This window comes from Choloepus didactylus, chromosome 12 (assembly GCF_015220235.1).
Source record: "Choloepus didactylus isolate mChoDid1 chromosome 12, mChoDid1.pri, whole genome shotgun sequence".
Lineage (NCBI taxonomy): Eukaryota > Metazoa > Chordata > Mammalia > Pilosa > Megalonychidae > Choloepus > Choloepus didactylus.
In genome coordinates, this window is record NC_051318.1 from 32,564,899 (window position 1) to 32,581,497 (window position 16,599).

Here is a 16,599-nt window from a genome sequence, read left to right on the forward strand (position 1 = left end):
AGTCCATGTCAGCATTTATATTTATCACATTTGACTGTGATTACTTGCTTATCTGCCCCTTTCACTATATTGGGAGGTCTTAATGGACAAGGATCACATTTACTGCTTCTCCCATGCCTCCCACAGAGACTAGGGCTTAGTAGCTGCTCCATAAGGCTTGCTTATTAAAATTAATTATTAAATTAATTAATAGTTATTGATTAATGAATAATTAAATAACCAAATGAATCAATATGTCAATCAACAAGAAGAAATTCCTTAGGCTTGGTGCATAATCACAGTAATAAAGTTTTCAAGAATGATTCAAAATGCAAAATAGGTAAGGAACCTGTGAGAGTCCTTGGTCTCTAGGGCGTCTCTAGTCAGGCAAGTCATTTCAGCCCTTGGAAGGAGTCTGAGTCAGCACAAGTGCAAACCTCCATCACCTGCAGAGGTTAAAGAAATAATAAAATTAACAAAGGAGGAGAGAGTGATGGAGACAGACAAACCAAAGAGTGCATACACATTGTAAATAGGTCTTTTCATTGTTTTTTTTTTTTTTTAATTTGCATGTACTTTTTTTTTATTTTTTCAAACACTAGAAAGCCTCACTCTGTAGACCCTGGAGAAGGTGACTTGCTAAAGATCTTCTGCGGTATTAAAATGGAATTCATTTAATTTACAAGATAGCTAATGAAGCAAGTATTTTCATGGGTAATACTTAATCTCCACTCCTGCCCCCAATCTATGGCGTCATTCTTCTGTTATGACAAGGTCGTAAATGGCCATCATCAAAACTCAGGCTGAGACCGTAAGGCATGAGAAGGCCATTTCAGTGTCCCCACAGGCTCACAGGCAAACTCAGTGGTACACATGGCCTCACAACATTTGACTTTGTCTGCATCCCCTATTGTGTTTTGACAAGACAACTCTGTGAAAAGTACTAACTGATCTTGAGATAGCTGTAATACAGATAAAAAACAGCTTGTGGTTGCTTAGCCACCAGGGATTCTTAAGAGGAAGAGAAGAGGTAAGGTGATTAACGACACCAACAAGGAAGGTTTTATCTCAAATGAGATGCTTATGTAAGACAATCTGGCTTTTGCAACTTTTCTTTTCTGCTTGTGTTTTATTAGAGGTCATAAGGAAAGTGCATTTGTAGGTGAGATTTTCCCCTTGTGTTTTGGCTGATTTTATGGCTTTGTTTTCTAGCTAAGTGCCAGAGGCCCAGAGTGGAGGAGAGAGCACTACACTTGGAGTCAGAAAGTTTGAGCCTGGGCCTTGGCTTTGTGAACCTGGGCAAATCAGTTGACATCTCAGAGCTTTAGTGTCTTATCCAAAAAATGGAATAATGATCTATACCTTGCTTATTCCTGTGCATTACATCTACAGTTTCTTAACTACTCTTGTTCTTTTAACACTAACTCTTTTTAGTAAAAAAATGAGCACGTACTCAAAAAGAATATGGATATATAAATTTGTATGGCTTAATACATATAATACTGTTTTCATATAGCATGCATGTTAAATGTAAACAGAAATAGAAACTTTTGAAAGCTGACATGGAAGTCAAAGAAGCTGTAATAGTTCCTTCCCATGCCCATCTTGCTTATCGCTTCGGGCACTTTGGGGGGAGGACTCTAGATGCAATAAACTTTCTATTACTCTAAATATGACTTTTTTTTCTAGAGACCGGATATTCAAAGTACAGTCCATGGGTCAGCAGCATCAGCATCACCTAGGACCCATTAAAAATACAAAATATCAGGTTCCACCCCAGAACTGCTGCATTTTAATAAGATCTCCAGGTGATTGGGGATACGCTGATATAAAGCCTTTTTGTTGAAATGAGTTCCCTTCATTTGACTGTCTAAAGGGTGTTTGCTCAGCCTTGAAGACCCCAGGAGCACACAGGTGTTAAACAGTGTGTAGAGTTACACACGTTCGCATTTCTGATTCCAAATACATTTATATGCCCCTTGTGTAGTGACAGCTCTTGGATGCCCATAGACTCTGAGCTCTTGATTTCAGAGACTTTATCTGGATCATATTTGGCAGTTTTCTTGATGCTTGGCAATAGCCATTGAAATAAAAATTCGGAGGAGTTTATTGTCAGAATCAGTGAGACAATCTGTATAGAGGACATCTGTTTATTCATTCATTCATTCAAGAAGCATATCACAAGAAGCCACCAAATATAACCCAGGTATGTGGTATAAAGAAGGCTGGGGCACAGCCCTACCTTGGGAACCTTGTGATCTAATATGTAAGAAATTATGATTTTCATTCTCCCTTTTTTTTTCCTGTCCCTGTTCTAGCACCAGGCATTTTCAGAGAGTAATAAGCATTCTATGAGAGCTCAGGTATTCACTCTTGAGATTGTTGTTGGGCCACAATTTCCAAGTACCTCATCCAGAAAATATTAAGGAAAACCAGGCTTTAGGTTTCCAAGGGCCCCGCCACAGCTCACCATGCCCCAGACCTTCTTTTCTACTTTTCTTGAGCTCTTTTCCTTGGGGTTGAGCTCTTTGTTCTTGGCTGAACTATTTCAGGCTATAAAATGAATGAAAATGTATTTATATTCTCAGTGGGGAACTCAATAAACTAACCCAAAAGGATGGCTAAGTAAGAATTTAAAACGATGTGATCAAGGGAAAAAGGGCTCTGCAAAAGTGTTATCAGTCTTTTCATTTGACAGATCTTCAGGATGCTGGTCTTTATACCTTGGCTCAATGAAATTGCCTCCAATTACAAAAAAAAAAAGTGCTCAAAATTACTTCTGTACTACTACTACAGTGTGGAATTTCAGAGCACCTGGTATCATGACCTAAATAAAAACTAGAAGCCCAGAAAGTTGGCTCTAAAAAATGGACTACACCAGCTTTGATGGACCATCTGTCATGATAGAAGATTTAATCGCTCAATAAACACATCTAGTTAGTTCTAACAGCTTAGAGCAATTTATGAACCTTGCCAGCTGCCCAGCCCCAGCTAAAAAGGTTTTGTTTGTTTTGTTTTGTTTTTTACTCTCAGTAACAAATATGGGAACAGAAACAGAGGGGGAAAAAGAAATCTCCCATAAACTTTCATTCCCATATGATGCAATGTGAATTTTTCAGTCCTTTATTCCCCAGCACTTATATCACCTTTAGTCCTCTGCCCCAGCTATCTCACACACCCGTTCTTCGGTGCCCTAGATGATTTTTCTTTAAGACTTTGGCTTCCATTCATAATTTTATCACATTTCCTAAGTACTTACGTATAGACTGATTTTTAGCCTTTCAATGATGTAATTTCTTTCCTTGACTACCTTGTTGCTTAAACTAATTGGTAATAGGAAAGTATTGATGCAAAGCTCTATGTGAATGGCACTCCCTGGGACTCTGTGCAGTGCACATCCTGCACTACATTACATAGCAGCCCTGTTTTTGCTCTGCTCTCAATTTTGCCCTCAAGCTTACAATTGCAGTGTTATCAGTTGTTACATTTTCTGCCTAATTTAAATGTGTAGACTGCTTTTATTGCTAAAGTATTGATTTCTGAAGAAAGACTGGTTTTCTAATGGAAATGCTTAACCGTAATAGCACGAATGGTGTCACAATAATTACCATTAAAAGAGGGGAGCAGAGAATGAGACAGTGTTGTGCTCATTAATTTCCTTGCTTCAAAACGCCATGATTCAGATCCACCTCAGATAGTGAGTCTAAAAGCCATATCAATCTATGCAACGAATGTTTAGCATAATGAAATAGAATGTCACAAGGTGTCTGAAGGAGCAGGGTGCTCGCCACCATGTTGACCTTGAAGCAACAAAACAGAAATGTTAATTACCATTTGGATTATCATTCTGTAATGATGTCTTTATTATGGTAATGATTAAATTTTAAATTTAAACACATTAAATCAGATCTATAGCAGATTCCATTGCTTGAGTTTGTCAGGAGATCTACTCCAAATATGTCTGTGAGAATAAAATTTATATAGTAATTTATTTTGGACTGGCTTCCAAATAAGCATAATGTTTTAAGAAACTTCAGAATATAATATAAAGAAGTTATACTATTAGTGCTTTTGTAGAAACAGTTTTTAAATCCCATGTCATGCAGTATATTTGTAATAAAAACAATTTACAATAACTTCTAAATGAAAATGAAGAGAAATATATATGGAAAGTATGGGGAATTGCAAACATTTAAATAGAGAAAAATGTATCCTTAAAATATATTCAATTTATTTATCATTTCCACCTAGTGGCATAGTACTTAGAAAATGGAAACTGTGATAAACAATTGAATAAAGCATTTCAATAATTTTTCCAAAGACTTGAATAAGGTTATAATAAAGCACATACAAAAATTGTAAACAACCTTTGAGGGCAAAATTTGGATCCAGTTAAATAATATCCTTGAAAGCTTATAGTTTTATTTTTACAGACAAATGAAATAAACAATAGAATTTTATTCTTACATTATATATCAATAGAATTTTATTCTTTGGTGTCATATCTATGTATTTCTGTATCATACATTTTTTTCTTATATGCATATGTTTTAGTTTCCCAGATACTAAAAAAAATACCATACAATGGGTTGACTTAACAGGAATTTATTGACTCATGGTTTCAGAGGCTAGAAGGCTTGCTTCCTCCCCAGGTTGGCATCTTCTGACTGGCTGGATCTTTGAGGTTCTTTGGTTTTTCCATTTCATGCAATGCATATAGCAGTGTCTTCTTTCTCTTCTGGTTTCCTTTGACTTTTAGCTCCTGGCTGTGCCCCATGGATTCTCTCTGTGTCTAATTTCCTTTGCTTATAAGGACTTTTGCCATGTTGGATTAAGGCCCACCCTCATTCAGTTTGGGCACATTTAACTAATAACTTCTTCAAAGTTCCTATTTACAAATGGATTCACACCCACAGGACCAGATGTTGGGACCTAAACATGGATTTTGTGGGGGACGTGATTCAATCTCTAGTAATATATATAAAAAATTTATACATGTTCATGCACCTACAAACATAAAGGATATGGGCTAAGATTATGAGTTTTGTAATAAAAAACATTATGATTTTAATACACATTCTGCAAACTCCTAGTTGTATGGTTGTATTAGTCAGTGTTCTCTAGGGAAACAGAACCAACAGGAGGTGTGTGTGTGTGTGTGTGTGTGTGTGTGTGTGTGTGTGTAATGTAAATATTATTGTTTTAGGAGTTGGGTCATATGACTGTGGGGATGGGCACGTACAAATTCCACATGGCAGGCCACAAGCTGGGGACTCTGATGAAGGTTTTTCTAGGAATTGTCCAGGAGAAGCTGGCTGGCTGAAGTACAGCTTCATCACTTCTCCTCCCTTTAGAGATCTTCAACTGATTGGATGAGACTTCTCTCATTGTTGAAGGCAATCTCCTCAATTGATTGTAGATGCAATCAGCCATTGATGCAATCAACTTACTAATGATTTAAAGCCATGAAATATCCTTACACATAAAGCCAGTGCTTGCTTGACCAAACACCTGGACACCAAACCTGGTCAAGTTGACACATGAACTGAACCATCACAATGGTCTTGATCAAATTCTTTATCTCAGTTTCCTTAGTTGTAAAATGTGAATAATGAAACCTATCACCTGAGAAAGTGGTGAGAAGTAAATGAGTGAATGTATTTAAAGCTTGAAGTACAGAGAAAAATCTCAACACTCTCCACATGTGGTCTTAGCCTAAGCTAATGGGTAGAGGTCTAGACATGGTAAAGAAAAAATCTCTTATTTTATACAAATTTCCTATACATTTTCAATCTATGCTTCCCTCTCACTCTCTTTTGTTCGTATTTCCTCTGGTGCTAGAGGATGTGTATGTTTCGATCTTGGAATTTGGCTATGGAGAGTGAAGTAGAGCAGGCCTCATAGCTTGCTTTAGTCCAAAGATATATTAGCCTGATAAATTTAGTAAAAAAAGAAAAAAAAAATTCTGAATATATTTCAATATTGATGTTTGGAGCCAAAAAGCCAGTTTAAAACAAGTGTCATCCTGCTTGTGTTCAATTAGGTCCCTGCCTTCTATGAATCCACTGAGCTCAGGGACCTCTCTGGGAGGAGCTCCCTCCAGCTCAGGATTCAGCTGTGATCAGGTTCTCTGTTCTATTTTAATAACTTCTAACACTATGCTGATTTTAGAGGACTTTTGTATGTCTATATTGACATCCTTTTACTCCTGGGATGTATAATGCTGTAAAACAGATCTTATTTGACTTAAATAAGGTGACAAAGTAATAAAGCACACAAAGCAAAAATATCACAATCCATATTAACACTGAATGCCTACCACACACATATGTTATCTCATTTAATGCTCAGAATTAACTGATACTAAAATTAACTAATATCAGTTAACTAATACTCAGGTATTATTATCCATTTTTTACAGATGAAAAAACATTCCAAAGAAGTAAACCAATTTCCTGGTCATGAAGGTTGGTAACCAATTTTAGGATTTTCTTCATGTTCTAAATATTATGTTGGTCACTGCCTTTGCATCTCCACTGCTATTCTCTTAATTCACACCTTCATCATTTCTTTCTTGGATCTTTGAGCCAGTACTCTGGTCCCCTAAGTGCTAATGTACTTCCAAGCACTCTCCTCATTGCCTCTATAGATATCTACCTCAGATGCAAATCTGATCAAGCCACTTTCTGCCTACAATTATACAAGGAGCTTGTATGCCTTGAGGTCAAAAATAAAATTTTTTCTTAGTTTTTTTTTTTTTTTCCACTTTAATGAGATATAATTGACATACAAAAAAACAGCATACATCTGAGATATACAAATTGATGAGATAGGAACAAATGTATGAAACTATCACCAAAATAAGTAGACTAAGCATTTCCTTCACCCTCTGAAAGTTTCTACAGGCCTCTCTGTAATCTATTTTTCCCTCCACCCCCATTTGCTGGTAACCAGTGATCAACTTTCTGAAACTATGTGTTAGCTTGTATTGTCTACTATTGAATATTATATGTGCTTTTTTCTGGATTATTTCACTCAGAATAAATTGTTGGGAGTACCAAAATTTGTTCCTTTTTATAGTTTAGTAGTATTCTATTGAATGGCTAAACCCCAATTTATTGATCCATTCACTTGTTGACTGATATTTGGTTTGTTTCCAGTTGGGGGCTGTTACAAAGTGCTATGATCAATCATATACAAGTCTTTGACTATCCATGTGGCATATATAAATACATCCATATAGGCATTCATATCTCTTGCATAAATACCTAGGAATGGAATGGTTGTGCCATATGGTAGGTGTATATATAAATTTTTAAGAAAATAAAAGAAATTTTTCCAAAATGCTGTGCCACTTTACATTCACCAGTGCCTGAGAATTCCAGTTGCTCCACGTCTTCTCATCATGTGGTATGGTCATTCTCTTTATTTTTAATCAATCCAAGGGGTTATGTACTGGTATCTTACTGTAGCTTTAATTGACATTTTCTAATGACTACGAACTGGGCATCATTCCATGGGCTTATTTGCTAGCTGCATATATTGTCATTAGTGAAATGTCTATTCAAAACATTTGTCAATTTTAAAAATTAGCTCATTGTCTTATTATTGAATTGAAAGGGTTCTTTATATATTCTAGATATAAGTCCTTCATCAGATATGTTTTCCAATTAGTTTCTCCCTGTCTGTATCTTGCCTTTTCATTTTCCTAACAGTATATTTTGAAGTGCGTGTTTTTAATCTTGAAAAGTCCAATTATTAAATTCTTTTTTTATATTTTGTGGGGTTTGTGCTGTGTTTAAGAAATGTTTTCCAAATGGAAAGTCACAAAGATTTTTCACCTGTTTTAGTCAGGAAGTTATGTAGTTTTAGTTCTTAGATTTAGGTCTGAAACATTTAGTTGAATGTTGTATATGTTGTGAGGCAAAATTCATGTTTCACTTTTTGTATATGGCTAATAAATTGTTCCAGCACCATTTATTGAAAAGTTTATACTTTCCACATTAAATTGCATTGGATTCTATTTTAAAAATCAGTTGACTATTTATATGTGGCTTATCTTGACTCTTTTCTCCTCCTCTGATTTATTTGTCAAAATATATTGCAACACAATTGTGCCCTAATCACTGTAGCTTTGTAATAAATATTGACATCAGATAGTGTAGGCCCTCCAACTTTACTTTTCCTATTTAAAGATATTTTAGCTATTCCAGGTCCTTTGTATTTCCATCTCAATTTTAGAATTAGTTTGTCAGTTTTATATGAGAAAGACTGCTGCAATTTTTATTGGAATTGCATTAAATCTATAGATTAATTTAGGGACAATATACTTATTAATAATGGTTTGTCTTATGAGCCATGAATATGGTATATTGTTCCATTTACTTAGGTCTCTAATTTTTCTTTGCAACATTTTGTAGATTTTAGAATACAAGTCTTGCATGAATTTATCCCTAAGTAGTTCATAGTTTTGATACTCTTTTAAATGGCATTTTTCAAGTTTCAATTTTCAATTGTTTGGTGACGATTTACAGAAATACAATTGATTTTTGCACATTTAACTTTATCCTAAAAATTGACTAAACTCACTTATTATTTTTAATAACTTTTTTGGCAAAGTCTATAGGATATTCTACACAGAATTTTTCTTTCCAATCTGGAAAGTTTGACTTTTTCTTTCCAATCTGGATGCATTCCTCTGTCTGCATTGGAGAGAACCACCACTACAATATTGAATAGAAGTGATAAGAGTAGATATCTTTGCTTTGTTCCTGAACTATGGGATGGAATTCACTCTTTCACCATTAAGTATGAGGTTAGCTGTAGGTTTTTCATAGATGCCCTTTATCACATTGAAAGTATTTCATTCTCTTTCTGATTTATGAGTATTTATTTGGAATGGAAGTTGGATTTTTTTTCAAATGCTACTTTTGTATGTATTGAGATGGATGCATGTTTTATTTTCTTTTTTAGCATGTTAATATGGTATATTGCAATGATTGATTATTTCAATGGTAAACCAAACTTGCATTCCTAGGATAAACACCATTTTATCATTATAATCAGTGTTCTATATATATTTTTATATTGGAATTGCTAAAAAAATTTTTAGAATTTCAGAAATTATGCATCTTTGTTTACGAACAACATTGTTCTGTAATTTCATTTACTTGCATTATCCTTTTCAGGGTTTGGTATTAGGATAATGCTGCTGTCAAAGAATGATTCAGAAAGTGTTACCTCTTCTTCAACATTCATATAGAATTAGAATTAGTTCTGACTTACATGCTTCATAGAATTCACCAGTGAAGTCATCTTAATAATTTTCCATGTGCACTCAAAAAGAATGTGCATTTTTCTATCATTGGATTGAATAAATGTATATATAGTAAGTCAGCTTGATTGATGGTGTGGTTAAAATTGTCAGTATCCTCACTATTTACTTATCCTAACAGTGACTGAGATGGGGCATTGAATATTCTGATGATAATTGTGGATATGTCTATTTATCCTTTCAGTTCTGTCATTTTTTTCTTCACATATTTTGAAGCTCTGTTATCAAGTGTATAAATGCTTTGAATTGTTATCTTTTCTTGAAATGTCTTTTATCCTTTTAACTGTACATATGTGTAGTTTTCTTTCTTTTAAGATGAGCTTTTTATCACTGGTTTTAGGCAATGATTGTAATCATTCTTGGTGTTTTCTTTATGTTTTTTTGGCTTTGGGGTTCATTAAGCATCTGGGTAGGTATATAGGTTTCACACAATTTGAAAAAAATTTGACCATATTTTTCTTTAAATATTTTCTTTATGGTCTCTGCTCTTTCTCTCCTTCTTTTTGGGGATTCCAATTACATGCATGCTCACTTGAAATTGTTGCACAACTCACTAATTCTCTCCTGAGTTTTTTTCAGTTGTTTTTCCCTGTTTCATTTTGGATTGATTATATTATTATACCTTCAAGTTTATTAATTTTTTCTTCCACAGGGACTCTTCTACTATTAATCCCATCCAGTATATTTTTTAATCTCAGACTCTGGGTTTATCAATTCTAGAAGTTTGCCCCAGGTCTTTTTTTCTTTTGTTTTTGTTTATCAGGGAAGTTGTGCATTTACAGAAAAAAAAAAAACAAAAAAAAACGCATAAAATACAGGATTCCCATGTACCACCCTGTTATTAAAACCTTGTATTGATGTGGAATGTTTGTTACAAATGATGACAGCACATTTTCATGATTGTACTGCTAACTATAGTCTAAGGTTTAACTTAAGGTTTGCCGTTTGTGTAGAGTAGCTCTACAAGCTACAATTTTGGATACTGAACTTCTCCACCAATCTTAGGTCTTTATTTTATCTTCCATGTTTCTACCTAAAATGTTCAGTCATTCCTCTACATCTTGAACATATGAATATGGTTTCAATAACTTATAATTCCTTTGACTAATAATTCTATCATCTATATCATTTCTGGGTCAGTTTTTGTTGAATAATTTTTTACCTATCAGGTATCTATTTTCCTTTTTCTTTGCATGCCTGATAATTTTTATTGAATGCCAGACATTGTGAATTATATCATGTTTGATTCTGTGTATTCTTCAGCTATGTTCTGGAACACAATTTGGTTATTACTTGGATATAGTTGTATTCTTTTGAGGTTTGCTTTTAAGCATAGTTAGGCAGCAACAGAGCAATATTTTCTGTCACATGGCAATGTGCATGGCAGTCTCTCCTGGCTTCTCTTTCCAGCTGACTTTCACTTTGACCATAATTCATATTAAAGCCCAACCCGATTTAGTGGGGCCACACCTTAACTGAAATAATATTTTGAAGTGATATTATTTACAATGGGTCTTTACACACCAGAATGCAGGTTGAAACCAAGAACATGTCCAAACTGGGGTACATAATTCAATCCACCACAATGAATCTTTTAAAAAATATAATAACATGTTACTTCTTGACTGGTGGACAGGATTTAGATTTTCGTGCTCTGATTATTGCTGCAGACAAGAATTGATACCAACTGTGTTCTGAGCATGCATGAGATAGGACAGACACACCCTTATTTAGAAAATGTCCATTTTTTGTGGCCACATTTTAACTTTCAAGTCCCACTCTCTCCCCTCCCTCCTATTTATTGTGTAACTAAAGACATATTTTAAATTGCAAACATAATTATACTTTTATAGCTTAGTGTGCTGGTTCCAGAATCCCAGCCAAACTTTTTATTTCTTTGTGAATTGACTGCCTCAGAAATATGCACACACCTATGTGGAGCCAGTGTCCCATTTGTCCACTTAACAATATATTTGGCAATAAATGTAATTATAAATGTAGCTATGCAGGTCAGTGTTTGAGGGAGGGAATACAGTTATTGATACAAGGGTATCATGTTCTCTTTACACCCACACTGATTATTCAAGTCTTTGTAGATCCGGGGCTGCATCACTGAATAGCTGAATATGCATATAAGCAATTTAAAGCAGACTTTAAAAAGTAAAATGTTCTGTCTCTTCCAATGAAATTGACACAGGGATAATTCTTAAATGGTTTTCCTATCCGGTTTGAAACTAAGAGTCTGTTCAGGGTCAAGTTCAGTTTGGTATTTCATGGTACTGAAAAAGAAAATGAACTTTTTATAAAAGAATAAGATTCCAGTCTCTGCTAATGGCATGCAAAGTGCCAGTATGCAAGGGCTATTCATAAAATCTAAAAGATAAATTTAACTGATGTGTTTTCCAGTTAAACATTAGCTTTAACATGGTTTCTGAGACTCTAATGTTTCACAAGGGTAAGTTTGTCATTAAGAAACACAGTATTTAAAACAGGTGGAGGCCATGCATAGCTCCCCTTGGAAGTTTAATGCTGTAGCAAATAATTAAATAGAATTTATTTGGCAAATAAGGAAAAAACATTCCAAATTAAGCCTTGCAAATATAACTGTACAAGACATCTATGTAGTGCTTCTTGTTTTCATAATAATTGCTACCACAGTTACAGTGTTTTGCAAATATCTTTTCTTCTACTAACAGTCTCATTGCATTGAACTATATCCCAGATCAGACAACAAATATGGATATCAAGTGCACAAGAGGATAGTGCCAAAACCTTGTACTCATCAATTTACATAGGAGACACTTTAAACCATGTTTCAATCCAAATAAAAGTTCCATGTATAGAGAAGAAGCCGATTCCTTGAAATATCTATATCCATGACTTTGAACACAATGATCCTCGTTATTTGCTTTCCTCAGAAGACAAGCCCTGGTCAACAAGGAATACATGATAAGAATTTTAATGTTAGGGAATCAGCAAGTTGTAGTAAAGGAGACTGAAGAAATGCATGGGCCACTGGCCTAGCCCATGATGGCTCCCAAGTTTCCAAAACACTGTGATTCAAAATACTTAACTCAATTTTCAGAGTAGTTTTCTACCACTGATGATGTAGAACACAATCTTATATCCAAGGAACTTAGTTTAGGAGGGCGTATAGTCAAAATAAACAGGTAGCTTATTCTGTAGTTAGAAAACATGTGGTTTATTAAACACAAATATGTTTTGGTATCATTCCCCTATTATGTACCAGGAAGGGTGAATCAAAGATTGTAGAAATCCTATATACAGTCAAAAATCAGGTTAAGCTTTCTCTAGGAGAGGCAGATCAAGCGAATGATGAACTATAGTGTAGTGGAGAAAAGGAAAGTACAGAACTAAGACCCTCTTTAAAACTGTCAACATCTGGTTCCAATTATGATGTTCTATGTCACAGAGTTTGGTTCTACAATCATGCAGGCTCTATAATATTGCTACCTGAGACAATCTTTAAACTGTCCATTTATAATGATGTTGTAAGGAAATAATGAGGGTCTATAAATAGTAAGAAGATCCTCTTTCCAAAAACCTATAAGACCAAAATAATGTGAACAGGAAAATTTTCCCAGTGAAGAAAAAATGAGTTAGGAGGACTTTGTTCAATAGCCAAATGCCAGGCCCTCCTCTTCCGGTCACTACAAGGCTATGAATATCATGAACTTCATGAACACAGGTGAATTGACTGATGCAGAGCAACCAAAAAAATGTATACAAATCACTGACCCTCTGGGCCTGCCTCCCTCCAATGCATGCTGGGCCCCATGGCCACTGCTACACTTATAACACCTGCCAACTTCAGTGGAACCACAAAAAAAGGGGCATGTAACCCTATAACTGAACCTCCCTTGCAGGCCAGAGATTAATTATTAGGCCAGATATCAAGCCCCTTCCAAGAGACAGAAAACCTCATTGGTCCCGTCCCTTGAAGACAGCCCTATATTGTTTTTCACACCCTACCCCGTGTCCCAACCCCACATCTTTTCCCTTCCTCCAAAACCCTTGCACAGTGGCCTCTGGATCTTTTACTCTGTGATCATCCATTTGACTATATCTTTGACCCTTCCTCAATATCACCTCCATTTCTTTTGTTTTATAGAAAACACATCTGTTCTCTGAAAATAGAACAGAAGGAGGTTGTTCCCTTCTTGAGGTCAGCTAGGAATAGAGTTCTTGCCTCCTCTTTTCCTGTGTGTGTTTTTTTTTTTTTAGCCCATTGCTCTTCACTCTGCAAAAAGCCCTGTTTCTTTGTCATCCTGCCCCGCTGCTCTCTCAGCCTACTCACTGCTGTTGTGTACAGAATGCCAAGACCCTCCCATTCAGTGATAACCATGCAATGTGGCTCACAGTCTCCCTCTGCACACTGCCTTTGGCTGTGAAATCAGACTGCAGCAGCTTCTGTAAAAAAGATTCCCCTAATACCCTGGCCTTCAAGTTTAATGACTTCCTAGACAAAAATTATCTTCTCTTGCATTCTACCACAGTCCTTCCTTTCCATTATCATATCTTGGACTTCTTCTTGCCTAAGTTATCAAAATACCCCACTTTCCAGCCACAATATTCTATAGCTCTACCTTATACATATAAGTATATCCACAAAAACTGTGCTTTGATCTCACTGAGACCTTCATTCTTGACCCTTCTACTTTCTTTCTAGCCATCAAACACCAATTGTCATCACTTTCTTCCCATCCAGGAAACATATCATTTAAATCATGCACTGTAAATATTCTAAACTCATTCACTTCTCATGTTTTCCTCCACACTCACCTATCAAGACCCTAGTTCTCCTTGTTTTCACCAGAAAACTGAGTTTTCTTAGAGGAAACTGTACAACTTAGCAGACTGTTCTCACAATAAATTTAGCTTCATCATTATCAACTGGGCTTTTAATACTGTGAAATAATTTTATTTTATTTCTCTAAACAGCTCTCCCAGTCTCCACAAAGACTTAAATTAATACTGTTCCACTCTTATCAAATCTCCAGTTTTCCACCTACCCCTTTCTTAGGAGATGACATTGCATTATAGTTCACTTAGAATTGCACACCATTAGCTGGCACCTCCATCAGTGGTTCATCACCTGATCTACAAATGACCCAACTTCTCCAGTGGAAAAAGTGTTCCTCCCATCAAAGCCCATTCTCTCTATAGGTACTCCTTTCTGGAATTCTGTTCTATCAAGTATATAGGTTCTCTCCTACATCTTCCAACTTCCTTCCTCTATAGATTCAATTATTCTCATTCACACTCAGATATGCCCTGGTTTTCCCCATAAAAACAAATATAAAACAATGACAGCAAATCTCTCCCTAGGCATTCTAGCTACTGCTTTCTCTTTCCTTCCTTTACACTCCAAGCTTCTGAGAAGTTCATTTTATATATGAACTCTCTGCTTCTTCATCTCATTCATATGTCTATTCACTTGAGCAAGACTTTCAAGGCCATCTCCCAAGAAAACTGTTCTAAAGCCCCAAGTATCCTCTCTGTTACTATACCCAATGAAAAGCTTTTGTTGTCCCTCATTTTACTTGTTATCAACATTATTACAAAACTCATCATTCCTTCTTTGGTGAAACATTCCTTCTCCTGTCTTCCATGACATATGACAATAGACATCCTCCAATCCCTCAGATTGCTTCTCAGTTTTCTTTTCCAGTTCTTCTTCCTCTTCTACGTCTTAGAGCACTACATTTTCTCATGGTTGCTCCTGGACGCTCGTCTTTTCTTTCAGCATACCATCTTTTTGACAATCTCATATTTTCCTTTATATATGAACCCATTCCATGGATTCAGAGCAGATCACAATTTGTAGCTCCATGTTGGTTACTCACTTGCCTATATGACATCTCTACTTGGATCGCCATCACAATAAATTTGTCCTGCTCAAAACTGAAACTCTGATACTCTTCCAAACCCTACTTCTCTTCCAATATCCCCCAGCAACCTGGCTGCACAAGCCAGAAACTAGGATGAAATCCTGCTTGTCCCCTTTCCTTCAGTTTTTCACCAAGTCCTATTGATTCTACTTCCTATGTATCTCTCTAACCTGCCAACTTCTCTCCATCTCTGTATTATATCCAAGTATCCTGGCAACAATATCCATTACGAAAGAGCTGATAAAAACACACATTGCCTGCCTTAGTTTGTCAGAGCTTCTATCAAATAACTACAAACAGGTAGAACAGGAATTTATTAATTCACAGTTGTGAGACTAAAAAACATACAAAATCAAGATATCAGCAAGGCTTTCTTTTTACCGGAGTCTGTAGTATCCTGGTGTTGGTTTCTCACAATTCTTGGGGCTCCTTAGTTTATATTTCTGCTTCCTGTCATATGGCAATATCATCTCCTTTCTGGCTTCTATGACTTCTGAGTTCTCTTTATAAGGCCTCCAGTAATCTGGATTAAGGCTAACCTTGATTCAGTTGACACCTTAACTAAAAATGACGTATTGAAAAGGCCCTATTTACAATGGGCTCACACCCACATGGATACAGATTAAGATTAAGAGCATGTGTTTGGGTGCTGCTTTCGTGTGCTCAGGTAGTGTGGACCTGGCACCTCTTTTGTGAAGCAACAGCCAAGGAGACTCCAGCTCTTGCCACGGCCGATGAAAAATCCAAGGAAGGAGTCAAGACAGAAAAACCATTATATTAATTTGAAGGTGGTGGGGCAGGATGGTTCTGTAGTGCAGTTTAAGAGTAAGAGAAATATACCACTTAGTAAACTGATGAAAGTCTGTTAGAATGGCAGGGTTTTGTCAATGAGGCAAATCAGATTCCAATCTGACAGGCAGCCAACAATGAAACAAATATCCCTGCACAGTTGGAAATGGGGAATGAAGATACAATTGATGTGTTCTAGCAGCAGACAGGTGGTGTGTATTAAAGAGGGAGCCTGCTACTTTATTCCAGAACTCTATTCTACAGATCAAGAATATATTCTCAATTAGAAAAACCATGATTTGGTTCCACCACACCCTGCCTACTACAATATAATCTTCTCTGTTCTTTCATTTTACCCTTCCCTGTTCCTTCATTGTACATAAAGTAACTGGTATATATGCACAAGTATATTGCATTTTTTTTTTTTTTTACTAAATTGCCAGTGGTATGTTTTGACCAACATCAAATGGAGATGGGATAGGGAAAAAACAGTTCTATGAAAATACCCCCTTTCTCCATTAGTGGCATAAAAGTTCTTTGCATTCCTTGTTTGATTGGAAAATTTTAATGTTTTTCATTTATCAT

General features: G+C 35.8%; 1 pseudogene; it reads left to right on the forward strand.

The window, feature by feature from the left end:
- The first annotated feature begins 760 nt into the window (after positions 1-760).
- LOC119506804 lies at positions 761-16,237 on the forward strand (annotated as a pseudogene).
- The last annotated feature ends 362 nt before the right edge of the window (positions 16,238-16,599 follow it).